The 14,448-nt window shown below is 26.5% G+C and overlaps 1 protein-coding gene and 1 long non-coding RNA gene across 6 annotated transcripts in view; one reads left to right on the top strand and one right to left on the bottom strand.

The window, feature by feature from the left end:
- Positions 1 to 14,448, bottom strand: part of LOC117175914 (growth factor receptor-bound protein 14-like) — a 1,501,030-nt gene that overhangs the window by 642,304 nt on the left and 844,278 nt on the right. The gene's annotated exons all lie outside the window — the stretch shown is intronic.
- Positions 12,080 to 14,448, top strand: part of LOC117175916 — a 77,434-nt gene continuing 75,065 nt past the window's right edge. The window contains exon 1 of the long non-coding RNA XR_004467551.1: positions 12,080 to 12,172. This is a non-coding gene — a long non-coding RNA (uncharacterized LOC117175916). The remainder of the gene's footprint in view (positions 12,173 to 14,448) is intronic.

Below are 14,448 nucleotides of genomic sequence, written 5' to 3'. Positions count from 1 at the left end.
AACTGCTTTGTAGAAAATTGGTCCTTTTTGCTTAAAAATTCAACAATTTACTAGAAAAGTTAATTATTTATGCATTACTATTAACTACAATGAAAGGTGGCATTACAGAACTGGACACGAACATTTTCCCCAAAATGTGTTTATTATCTAAACCATTTTAAAAAAACGAAATACACGTCGTGATAAAAAAAAATTTGTTCGAATTCCTATTGTTTTGAATAATAATAAAAAAATGTACCCTCAATTTATTTAAAATTTTAGCGTAGTATTTTAGCGCAGTATTTTAGCGCAGTAATATATTTTGGATAAAAAATTTGTGATTCTTATTAAACTTCCCTATATCTAAGAAAAAAGTTTGTATGTTTTGAAAAATTGAAAATTCGATTTTCGATCGTCACCAAAAACCGGTTTTCTAAATATGTGAAATGGTAACGTTAGAATTCTGGGGCTCAGAGACTAAACTAAATATCTCCGTAGTAGTTTTTTATTTTTCATTTAAACTGAAGATTAGGTAAATTCTTTATCGCAATCCGCAGCCGAGCCATTTCCATATTGTGGCCAATGTAACTTTGAGATTGTCAACTTCTAAATTTATTTCCTCAAAACTCGATTTATATTTCTGATCAATCTTTTCTGGCCTTAATTGAGCAACACTTCCGCTCGGGAGTGGACTTTGGATTTACTATGAAATGGCATTTTAGATTGAAACAGAATGCTTTTTCGCTTTCCTGAAAAATTTATATTGATTTTTTGGTTTGAATTTCACTATTTGTTTAGCAATTCATTTTATTTTTGTTTGAAAATTAAAATACTTCTTTAAAACTTAAACTATCTTATTAAATCTATTTGGTTGAAGATAAAACTATTTTGTTCGAAATTTATTTCTACAAGAACGAATGAATGTTATTTCCTGACCAAGCATGAGTGCCAAAAGTTCGGGAGAAGGTGAATTTTTCTTGGGCTTTCAATCACTCGTAGCAAATTTAATTTCAGAAGATTTATTTACTCTTTTGGCAATTGTTCTTTCAATTGCAGCGAAACGACTTGTTGCTAGAATAATAAATTGGCTGACTTGAAGTGAATTTTGCCGCCATGCAACGCTTTTCTGCAGGCCATATATTAACGCATCTAATCGTTTGCTGTCCTAGCAAACTTCCTTTCCTCATACTTATTTTTGTCGCAGAGAAATCGAGTTTATTCGCTGAATTATGAAGTTGAAAAGCGGACATCTTATTTTACATCATAAGTTTATGTAATCAATTTGGAATTATCATGAATATAATAAAAATAATTGATTTAAAATAGAATTAGTGAAGCACAGGCCTTGGACACACTTAAAAATAAAAAATAGTGTCAAAAATTTGAGTTGGAAAATTTCCAAATAATTTTAGAGACTTTAAAAGTTGAAAATAATTTTGTCTATAAAAATACTTGATTATTGTACTTTTAATAAATATATGATATTTATTAGAAATTTAAATTATTTAAATACAGAAACTTCATTATTCAGCTATTTTCAAGTTTGGTAATAATATAAATTGTTGGGAATTTTCCAATTCGGCATAAGATTTTTTTATTTGTTTATATTCCGGAATTTTATAATTCGGGAACGTTCTGGTTCGGAAATTTTGTGAGTCGCCAATTTTCTGTCGGGAATTTTATTATTCTGAATTTTTCAAATTCCGTTATATTATAAACTTTTCGGAAATGGTATTAGTTGGAAATTTTATTATTTTAAAATTTTTAAATTCGGGAATATTATTATTCAACAATTTTAAAATACAGGAATTTTATTACTGAAGATTTTTAAAATTCGGGAACTTTATTATTCGGAAATTTTACAATTCGAGAATTTTACAATTTCGGGAATTTTGATTTTCGAGATTTTTCCGTCGCCCTTCCCATTTTCTAACATAATCTTTCAACAGTATTGAAAATGAAATTTGTTGTTTACTTAAAATGTTATTATTCAGTCTATAAATAATTAAAATTCCCAATTATATATCGCAGGATTCATAGTCTTTCTCTTATTTTCCTCTTTTTCTCATTATTCTACTTAAATTAATAAAAAAGCAATAAAAAAAATATATTATTTTTTATTACAAATTTGGTAAAAAATAAAAAATTTTTGATTATAATTGACAATAAATTATTTGTAATTTTTTTAAATTCAATTGCTTTTATCTTATATTAAAATATTTTTTTATTGAAATATCAATAACTATTACACTTGAAGTTAAAAATGAATCTTTTTAGATAATTAATATTCTTGATTGAAAGTTGAACTACATTCTTAGAAATTTTCTTTTTTGGGTAATTATTCATAATTTTACTTAAATATACGTTTTCATTTTTTGTTAAAAGATTTTGATTCTGCTGATTGGTTAAACATTAACTTTTTTAATGAAAATTCAATTAGTAAGTGGAAAATTATTATTTTTGAGTCAAAAATTCAACAATTTTGTAGAAAATTTAACGACTTGGCTGAAAATGTATGTATTTTGTTTAAAATTGGTCTTTTTGGTAGAAAAACATTTTTTTCGAGGTAAAAAGTAAACTGTTCGGTTGAAAATTAATCTGCTTTAGTTAGGGGTTCAAGTATTTCGTTAAAAATTATTTTTTTGATCATCTCCAACCATTTAATATTTTCTATTAAGATATTTTTTTAAATATCAACTATTAAATTTTTTGTTAAAAATCATGTTTTCATGTTGAAAATTCAACTCCTTGGTTGAAAGTTTAACTAATTTCTTAAAAGTTCTCGTTTTTGGTTAAAAAATGTATTTGAAATTAAAGAAAAAACGAATGTTCTAAAAAAATATATCAACCAGAGAGATGAATTTTAAACCAAAAAATTAATTTACAACAGAGTGATTCAAATTTTCCCCAAGCAGCTGAGTCTATAGTTTAAAAAATCTATTTCAACAAAAAATGGACTAGTTATATTTCTGGTTAAAGTATTAATTTTTAATGACAAAAAAGAGTTTTTCAGTCAACGATATGAATTTTGAACAAAAATGATGAATCTTCAATTGGAATCATTAAATTTTCAGTTTAAGAAATTAATTTTCTACCAAACAGAAAGAAGAATTTTTAATCAAGGGGATATGTCTTTCAACTAAAATATAAATCATCAACAGAAAAATTATTTTTTAACAAAGGGGTTTAACCTTTAACCACGGTAATTGAATTTTCAAAGAAAGAAAATGAATTCATAACTAATAATTTAATAGTGGCTAATTTAAACAGAAAAATTGTTATTTTAAATAAACTTCATTTTCAAAATCTTCTCACTTTTTCTTAAGCAATAAACTGCTTCTTTTCTCTTAAATTGAGTGAAAAAAGATATTTCCTCTCTTGCCAAAGAATTGTGAAGTTCGCTATAACTTTTCACCAATGAAACTTGGGAGTTTTTCTCGAGTGAAAAAATCAGTCACCTGTTAAATTGAATTTACACGATTTCAGAGAAGGGATATTCAAAATACATGAGCTAGAAAATTGATCCCTTTGCTACGTATGTTTATTATTATAAAAAATTATTAATTTTTTTTTTAAAGTTCTCAAAAAAAGGAAAATAGGGATTAATAGGAGAATTCATTTTTTTAAATAAAATTAATGTGGGCACCATATTCTTGAGATTTTAAGTCTAAAAATATTTAATTTTCAACAAAGTGTTTGAATCTTCTACCAAAAGAGATGAATTTTCAAATTTTCAATCCAAAAATACTAATTTAGCACAAAAGATGTGAATTTTCGAGCAAGAAATATTTTTTAGTCAAGAAAGAAAAAAATTCAACCAAATTGTTGAAATTTCAAGCCAAAAAGACGAATTTTTAATGAAACATTTTAATTTTTAAGCCGAAAATATTACCTATACCCAAAAAGTTAATTTTCAACAAAATGGAAGAATTTGAAAAAAAAACATTTGAATACCCAACCATAGCCGTTTAATTTTCACACAGCCAGTTAACTTTTTAGCTAAAAAAGATGAAACGTTTAACAAAATAAATCAATTTTTAAACAAAAAAGATAAATTTGCAAAATCAGAAATATTTTTCAGTCAACAAAGGAAAAAAATGTCAACCAAGTAGTGAAATTTTTAAGCTTAAAAGGCAAATTTTCAACTAAGCAGTTAAATTTTCAACCTGAAAATATAAACTGTAATAAAAAAATTAATTTTCAATAAACGAAATGAAACATTTACCAAAAAAATTTATTTTTCAGAAAGTAGCTCAAATTTTAATTAAGTAGTTAAATTTTTCAAACAAAGAACATAACCTTTGAAAAAAATAGTACAAATAAAAAAAATTAAACTTGTAACAAAGTGCGATAAATTCTGATTCAAAAATATTATAGTCGACTTTTCAATTAAAAGGAATTAACTTTCAATGAAAAAATATGATTTTTGTACCAAAAGGTGAGACCAAAAAATGTACTAATTTTAAATCAAAAACAGATTCATTTTTAATAACAATTTTTATTGTTTAATATTTTTAATCAGATATTTACATTTTTAATTGCGTTATGAAATATAAAAAAAGATAATTTTTCCACAAAATACTTAAATTTTCAAACAAAAATTTCATTTTCAACCAAAGGGTGAAATTTTCTAGCATCAGGGCGGATTTTCTATCCAAGACAAGAAATATTTAACAAAACAGTTCAATTTTTCACCAAAGAGTAGCATTTTTATTAAAAGAAATAAAATGTCTACCAAGAGTTAAATTTTGTATCAAGAAAGATTTGTCAGACCTAAAAGAGCAAGAATTAAATCACATTGTTGAATTTTCAAATGAGAAAGAAGAATTTCTATAAAATACTTCAATTTTCAATAAAAAAAGATCATTTATATGCTACGGGTAAGTAAGTAATATATAGCAATCACCCCAGGCGGAGAGCTTTACAGTCATAAAATGATTAAATGTAGTAAAATGCTTTTATTTTCCAATTGGTTTTTATCAATTTAATTCCAATTTAAGCGAAAGAACGTGAAAACGGGGTAAAGGGGAGAATAGGGGAGAGTGTGAAGTCTGGTAATTCTGCAAGTTTTTTTATAAATTCAGAGGCGAGAAAAATATAAAAAATGAGAAAATAAATTGAGCAGAGTTGCAGCATACTCCAATTAATTCGTTTATTAGATCTTGCGACTGTTGTGGCTTCTTGGAATCGCCGCAACTAATTGACTACAGTCAAGTGGCAATTATGCAATTATGTAACTTGAGGTTTATTGCCGTTATCATACTCTACTGTCTTTTCTATTGCGTGAAAAAGAAAGCGAAATTTTAGGGTCCATTGTTCTCAAAAATGAGAACAATGGGAAAGATTCTTAACACTTTTTAAGTAAAAGAGATTTTGAAAGTGTAAAAAGGATTTTATTTCTTCACTAACATGGATATGAGGTTTTACAGAGCACTGTATATTTTATAACTAATTACATTAATCAAGAAGTTTTTGTTAATATTATTACATTTTATAAACTTTTATTTCTAGTAATTTTGCACACACGTGGGGGGAGGGACCCACATATCAGAGGTATGGCGCGGTTTGGGAGACCGCACGGCCATGCACCCAATCGTAGTCGTGCGGTCTCACGGATCGCGTATGACTTTTAATTGATATTATTCACCAATAACACAAAAGCCTCGAAAAAGGTCCGACGGGGAGGAACCCACATATCAGAACGATGGTGCGGTCTCACAGACCGCACGACCATGCTTAAAGTTTAGGAACAAACTATTTACAAACCAAAGTTTCAGTTATTTTAAAAATACTTCTTTTCCCTTGTGGAGTATACGTCCTAGAAAACAATTTAAATTTTTAACGAAATTTGATTGTCGTCAATTTTGATCTAAATTTTTAATCTTGGAAATCCTGAGACCACAAAAATCGCTTGAAGTCCTTAGAAGTAACTTTCAATCTTTGTAAATTCCTTGAAATCTTTTAAGTTCTCTCAAACCCCTTAAAATCTTTTCAAATATATACTGCAAATGCTTTTAAATGCTCTTAAATTTTTCAAAATGTTTGAAAACTGAACATTTTGAAATTGGGCTTTTTGTTTTGCAGCAATTTGAATAAATAGTAGCATTAGAGTAATCTTTCTCAACACAATATAGAAATAGTTGCAACATTTAAAAAGTTTTAAAATGTGAAATTGTTATTCGGTTTCGACACAATTTAGGGAGAATTTTTTTTTTGTTCGAGGAGCACGCTTTTTTTAAATTTATACTCTTAAGAAAAAATCCGATGTTTATCTTAAAAAATAGAGAATTTACTTTTTAGCTATTGGTTTGCTGAAACGATGGAAAAAATATCTGATTAAAAAATAGCAATAGGTATTGACAAGATAGAGGAGGAATTCTTTTTTTGCTCGAGGGGCAAATTTTCTCAAATTAGAATAGTGATTAAAAATCCAATTTTCAATTTTAAAAAAGTGATAATATCCTATTTAGCTACAAAATAGGTGCATCGATACAAAAAATAGTTTGATTAAAAAATATTATTAATTTTCGAGAAAACAGAGGGGGATTTTATATTCCGCTCGAAGTGCACGTTTGGGTGTGATTTAAAAAAATTGAAAGGTAATAAAAAATCCAATTTTAAATTTAAAAAAAGGAGAAATTGGTTTTTAGCCAACGAGTTGCTGAATCGTTACAAAATCGTTTGATTAAAAAATATGATTAAGTTTCGGGGCAACGGAGGGGGAATTTATTTTTCGCTCGAGGCGTATATATGGACGTGATTCAAACAAATTGAACGGTGATAAAAAAAAATTCAATTAAAACAAAAAGAAATTCCATTTAAAACTACTGAGTTGCTGAACCGATATTAAAAAAGTTTGAATAAAAATAATTATAAAGTTTCGAGAAAACAGAGCAGGAAATTTTTCTTCGTTCGAAGAGCACGTTTGGAAAAGATTACAATGAAACTTTGGACGGTGAGAAAAAATCCTTTTTTTAACTTAAAACAAAAAGTGATAAATTTCTTTTTAGCTATTGAGTTCTTGAATCGTTACGAAAAAATTATATTGAAAAATATTATTAGGGTTCGAGAAAATGGAGGAGGAACTTTTTGTTCGTGCGTTGCGCACATTTAGACGCGATTAAAATAAAACTTTGGACGGTGATAAAAAATCCAATTATCAATTTTCAAAAAAGTGAAAAATTTCGTTTTAGCTACTGAGTTCCTAAATCGACAAAAAAAGTTTGATGGGGAAATATTATCAGGTTTCGAGAAAATGGATGTGGAATTTATTTTTCGCTGGAAGCTCACGTTTTGACGCGTTTAATGAAAAAACTTTGGACGGTGACCAAAAATCCAATTTTTATTTTCGCAAAAAGGTGAAAATTTTTTTTTAGCCAATGAGTTGCATAATCGATAAAAAAATGTATAATTAAAAAATATTAATGCGTAGAATTTCTGAAAATAAAACTAAGTATGCAACCACCAAATTTGAACAACCAACATAAAATGTTCTTATTAATATTTGAAAAAGATAACATTTTTATTAAAAAAGAAAAGAAAAAAATTCTTTTTTTTGGCAATAATTAAAAAGAGGAAAGAAAAATTAGAAGACAACCAAACAAATCCCCTTCCTTCTGCTTTTTATTTCTTTTGTCTTTTACTATCAAATCACAATTTAAACAAACACCTGTAAGAAATAATCACTAACGTTCCGGCAATCATAAAGCATCCTTATTAAAGCAAAATATAAAAAATAAATAAAATAAAAATATTCGATTAGGCAGGAACAACAGCGAAACCACGGTATTAAAAAAAAACTGATAATCGAAACCCGAGAATCTAAACTAGATTTTGATTTTGGGTGTCAGGAAAAAAGTATCGTCTTTTCGTTGCTGTTCCTGCCTGTTCGAATATTTTTTTATCTGATTTTTTCTTTTGCCTTGATAAGGGTGCTGTATAAGAGGCGAAACGTTGGTGGTTTTTTTTAAAAGTGCTTTTTTTGTGATTCGATAACAATAAAAATAAATCAAACAAATGAAATAAAAAAGAGAAGGAAGGGGATTTGGTTGATTCCCTTCTCATTTTTCTTTCCTCTTTTTTATTTTTGTCCAAAAAGAAGAAATTTTTTTCTCTTCTTTTTTAGGAAAATTTTGATCTGTTTTCAAGTTTCAAAACAAACATTTTATGGTGGTTATCCAAATTTGGCCGTTGGATTCTTGGTTTTATTTTCAGGAATTCTGCATATTAATCTAATTATTGGACCTGAAATAGGATTTTAAATTTTATTTTAATCTTATTTAAATTCCTTTAATTAAAAAAATTATTATTAAGTTTCGAAAAAACGGTGAGGGAATTTATTTTTTGCTCAAAGCGCACGTTTTTACGGAATTAAAAAAAAAAAAACAATTTTAAAAAATTGCGAATTTGCTTCTCGTCCCAAAAATTGTCAGCTGTCACCAGGGTTTTCCAGTTACATACAAATTATAGGTTTTCCAGGTTTTCCGGATCAGTAGACATCCTGAAAATGTACATTTGAGAGGAACGCTGTCGGTTTGAAATAAAAAATTAAAATTTGTAGATATTTAATTGAATATAAATAAAACTGGAGGGCGGTTTTGAATGCACTGGTAAAATCAAAAGAGCATTCAGTTCGAGCAGCAGTAGAGATATCACGAGGGTATAAAGGCTGGGATTGGAAAGACGGGTCAAAAGATTCAAAGAGCTGTACCACGAGTATAGGTTTTTCCAAGCCCTGTTGAACCAGAGTTCAACGAAGCATGGAAATCCATGCAAAAAGTAGAAGATTATCTCTGGCTCGATTTCCTATAATTACATCAAAGAAAATATTTTAAATGACTTTCAACGTAAAAAGAAATAAATGCGAAAAATATATATGCATAAGTAGAGAATTTTCTAATTCAGTGGCTCGAACCGATTTACTTTATTTATTAGACTGATTCATGAAAAGAATTATCACTATTCATTTTTAATTAGTAAATATCAATCTTCACGTCCCACAATGTTTTCAAAACAGGTGAAATAGGATAATTTTTTAATGAAAATAAAAGAATAAATTTTTTAAATAAAATTGATGTAGGTACCGTTTGAAATTTAGTTCAAAACGATTTCAATTTATAAGATTTAAAGTCGAAATATACTGCATTTTCAAAAAAAAAGATTATTTTTTTACGATAAGGTGAATTTTCAACTAAAAAAAAAAAGAAATTTTCTAACAAAATACACGATTTCCAAAGCAAATAAATAAAATTCCTAGCAAAAAAGATGAACTTTAAACCAAAAATTAAATACCTAAATTTTCAGTTAAAACCATTATTTAAAACAACAGCTTTTAATAAAATAGATAAATTTTCAAAGAATCAGATGAATTTTCAAATAAAATAATGCATCTTTAACGAAAAAAAAATAGTTCTTAACAAAGTATTTCAACTTTCAACCAAAAATACAAATATCGGAGAAAATATTTTAATCCTCAAACAAAACTGATTAGTAATTTTCAATCAAACAGTTTCATTTTTGATCAAAAAAAGGACGGCTGCAAAATCGCGAGAAAAAAAAATATCCCGACACTATAAAATTCCCGAAAATGAAAATATTCGAAATATAAAATTACCGAGATATAAAAATCCTGAGTTGGAAAAATGTTGAATAATAAAATTCTTATACGATGCATAATATTTTCGAATCTAAAAAATGCGTAATAATAAAATTTCCAATAGAGATCTGCCAAATTATGAAATATTCGACACTATAAATGTTCGGCACCAGAAAATTATCGAATTTAAAGAATTAAACAAAGCTCAATCATATTTATTCATTAAAAACACAATCATTAAATATTTTAATCATTGATTGAATTTGAAACAACAATATTTAAAAAATATATTTCTGAATGCAAAAGAGCAATGTAAGAACAAGATTTTTATTGCAAAGGAAAAATTTAGAAAAAGACTACTGTGCACTTTAAAAAAAAAAGTTGCATTCAGGATTTTTTTTTAAATTACTGTTATTACTCGGGAATATCCCAATGGGGAATTTTAATATTTCGGCAATTTTCTGTTTCAAAGATTTTTTTTCGCGCATTTTATATTTTAGGAAATATTTTTTGGAGGTTTTTCAATTAACAAAGAAATTTTTACTAAAAAAGATTAATTTTTTATGAAGTAGATGAATTTTTAACCGAGTAAATTAATTTTCAAACCAAGAAGAACCTCTTTCGTTAAAAAATAAATTACTTTGTCAAAAATTTATTAACTTGGCTGAAAATTGATTAATTTCATTAAAAATTCGTCTTTTTGGTAGAAAATTTATCATCTAGCTTAAAAATTCATTTTTTAAATTTAAAACTGAACTATTTTGGTCAAAAATTTAACTACTGTGTTTTGTTGAAATAAAAATAATGTAGGTATCTAATGGCATTCAATTTAAAACGCTTTAAATTTATAAGATTTCAAGCCAAATTATATTTAATTTTGTTTTAAATGGTTAAATTTTAACACAAAAGTCGCACTTTTTACAAAAAATTGATTTTTCAACCTGAAAATATCAATTTTGTAAAGAAAGTTAATTTTCAAATAAATAGTTGACATTTTAACACAAAACCAGAATTTTCTACAAAAAATCGAGCTTTAGCCTAAAAATATAAACTTTGAACAAAAAAGATCATTTTCAACCAAGTAGTTAAGTTTTCTACCAAAATAAATGAATTTTCAAACCAAAACGACAAGTTTTTTCTGCAAAACAGTTACACTTTCAAACCTAAAATATGAATTTTCAAATTAAACTCATTTACAACCAAAAAAGTTAAGTTTCAAATAAAAAATATCTTTCAACCAAATAGTTAAATTTTCTAAAAAAATCAGTTAATTTCCATTCAAATAATTGTTTTTCCAGTAAAAAAATACTAATTTTCAATCAAATAGTAGAATTTTAAACTAAAACTAACAATTAAAACAATTTAATTTCCATCAAATAGTTGAAGTTTCAACAAAAACAGTAGAATTATACCGCCTAAAAAGAGTTTTCACACAAATAGTTGAATTTTTAACACAAAAAAACACATTTTCTACACACACAAAATTGATCTTTCGACCCGAAAATATAAATTTTCAACAAAAAAGTTAAAAAAAAATAAAATGATGAAGTTTCAGTCAAAACAGTTGACCTATATAAATCAAAGAAAGAATGTTTTAACCAAATAGTTCAATTTTTAACACTGAAAAACAAATTTTCTACAGTAGAGATTTTTTTAGATTTTCAAGACAAAAAGAAGAATTCTTTACAAAAAAGTTAAACTTTCAACCCAGAATATAAATTTTAAAAAATAAAAGTTGTTTTGCACCATAATAGTTGGAGTTTCAACGAAACATGAATTTTCAACCAGAAGGATACACTTTTAACAAAATTATTAAATTTTTAACTAAAGACGATGAATTTTTATCAAAAATATAAATGTAGACTTTTTTATGGTAGAATTTTTAAACAAAAAAAACTTTTAATCAAAAAGAGTAAGTTTCTTAGAAACAGGCGAAAGAAGAGGACTTTTTAAAAAAGGGGGAAAAAGGTAAATAGGGAAAGAATTTATAGTCTAAAATATATGCACTCATTCATTCAGTAAATGACTAATAATAATTCTAGTTATGATTTAACAAGTAAGTTTGCATGTTCTTCACGTCGAAAATTAATTCATTTCATAAAACTATCATTTATAATTTTTTACTAAAAATGATTTAATATCTGATCTAAAAAGGGAAACGAAAACTGGATAAAGAAAATATTTTTCTCCACCTCTCGTATAGATGTAAGATAGCACGGATGATAACTAGGCAATAAAGTATATCATACGTATTATTAACTTTTATTAAGTGCGATACTGAGCAACAACATGCAATTTGGATACAGGAAACCAGTCATTATATTGGCTAATTCACGCTTCACGATAAAGAACTCGATACGAAGCTGGTCACTGCTGTATTTTATCTTCATAGAGCAAACATGATAGGAAAATAATTTAGAATTTTGCAAACATATGCTAGGATTAATCTAGAAATGCTGTATTTATTTAATAACAAGTTTGTTCGGCTACACTGCTCCGACCCAGGTCGCTGATCAATCTCTCCAGCAAGCACCCCATGCGAAGAGTTTCACGAAGTCATTATGTAAAGCTCTTCACCCCAGCCGATTAGTCTACAAGGTATTTACGCATCTTTCACCACATTGACACTATCGATTATGCTTTTTTTATTAACTATTTTTTATAACAATGTTTTTTCCCGGCATATCCAGGGTGGCTGTTTAGTCAAAGAAAAAAATTCCCGGTCATTTCCCGTTTTTTTTCCCGGTTTGCGAAAATTGTTTACGGACAGTGATATTCGAAAAATCGAACACTAACTCTAAAAATGTTTCCATTCGAAGCAATAAACAGTGAACTGAAAATAAAAACATTCAAAGCGAAACTCTTGAATTTTAAAAGTTTTTTAATTTAACAATTTTGTATTCATAAGCTGAATAATTTACACGTATAAAATGGAAACTACTAACACTTTTCAACAGATGAATTTTCAATTAAATGTAGTTAAAATGGCAAATTAAAAATCTCAAACTTTTATGAATTTTAGAGTTTAAAGACTCAGATTTAATGCCAAAAATATAAATCCACGCTATCATGTTCTAAATTGAAGATCAATCATTAAATTTAAAAATTTTCAAAATTATACCATTCTATGCAATTCTAAATTATAGTTCCAGCTCAGAATTAGTTAAAAATGATAAAATTCGCTGTTTGAACCAGAAATTTTAATTCTTTTCGGAAATTCTCCATTTCAAGCAATTGTAAGAATTAGTTGTTTTTTTAATTTCCTGCTCCAATTAATAATTTACATTTTTTTGAAAATACCTAGTTTCAACACAGAATAATAATTTTCTTTGAAAAATTCAACTGTCCATTGAGAATTGATATTCTCCTAAATAAATTCCAATTCCAGCTTAGAATTATCGGTTAAAAATTGAAAATTCCAGGTTCAAATCCAAAATTTTAATTCTTTAAGACAGTATTCTACTTTGAAACGCTCGAAAATGAAGTTATTTTTGTGAAATTTTTCCTACCTTTCAAGAGTGTGTTTATTAAGCCTAACAACCTCTGCAACGATATCATCAATAATCTCATGTCAAAAAAATTTCACAAAAATAACTTTTTTCGAGCGTTTCAAAGTAGAATACTGCCTTAAGAAAATTTGCCATTTCCACTCAGAAATAAAATTCTTTGTAAAAATCCCTGTTCAAATCAAGAATTTTCATTCTTTTCGAAAATTCTCCATTTCAACTAAGAAATAGAATTCGAACTTATTATTCTCCTGAATAAATTCCAGTTCCAACTCAAAATTAGTTTAAAATTGCAAATTTCTTTTTCTAATTCGGAATTTTACTACTTTTCGAAATTTCTGCGTTTCAACTATGAATTATAATTTTTCTTTAAAATTCCCTGTTTCAATTCATAATTTCAATTTTTTTCGAAAATATCCCGTTTCAACTTAAAATCAGAATTCACTCTTTAAAAAAATTCCCTGTTTCAGCTTGGGATTTATTCAAATTTTATAATTCGCTTTTTCAAGAAATATTATGATTCTTTTGGATAAATACCAATCTCAACTCAGAATTGGTTAAAACTTGAAAATATCCTGTTCCGATTCAGAATTTTGTTAAAAGTTCCTCCTTTTTTGGTTTAAAATTAATTTTTTTAAAAGCAAATATAACTTTTCCATTTTTGGTTGAAAACGTATCTCTTTGTTAAAAATTCAGCTACTAGGTTACAAATTTATGTATTTTGTTAATAATTTCACTTACATGGTATACAATAAATCTTCTTAAATAAAGTTTTTTAAGTTGTCTTTCTGATTGGCGTCTTTAAAACAATTTTTTCTGGTTAAAATTTTTTAAATTAATTAATTTATGTAAAAATTTAATTTTCTTGTGCAAAACTTTTTGTTTTTTTTTTTTAATTGAAAACTATTTTCTGAAACGAAAATTTTTTAAATCGTTTTTTCGTTGTTGTAAAAATTTAATCTTTTGGGTTGGAAATTCCCTTGTTTTTTTTTAAATGTATCCATCTTGTAGAAAATTCGTATTTTTTTCATAGAAAATATATTTTCTCGACTGAAAAATCTTTTCTAGTAAAAAATTAATATATTTTTTTAAATATTAGCCTTTTTGGGTTAAAAATTTATCATGGTTTTTACAGAAAATTCACATTTTTGTGTTGAAAATTGAACTTTTAAAAATCAAATTCTTTTTCGTGCCTTTATAATGCAACGATTATTCGACAAAGTAACTTTTATGTGGAACATTCATAATTTCGGATTGGACTAAACTATACTGCCTTAAGAAAATTTGCCATTTCCACTCAGAAATAAAATTCTTTGTAAAAATCCCTGTTCAAATCAAGAATTTTCATTCTTTTCGAAAATTCTCCAT

Source organism: Belonocnema kinseyi, chromosome 7 (genome assembly GCF_010883055.1).
Source record: "Belonocnema kinseyi isolate 2016_QV_RU_SX_M_011 chromosome 7, B_treatae_v1, whole genome shotgun sequence".
NCBI classification, from domain to species: Eukaryota; Metazoa; Arthropoda; class Insecta; order Hymenoptera; family Cynipidae; genus Belonocnema; species Belonocnema kinseyi.
Note: the sequence above shows the minus strand (reverse complement) of the source record. Positions and strands in the feature narration are given on the sequence as shown.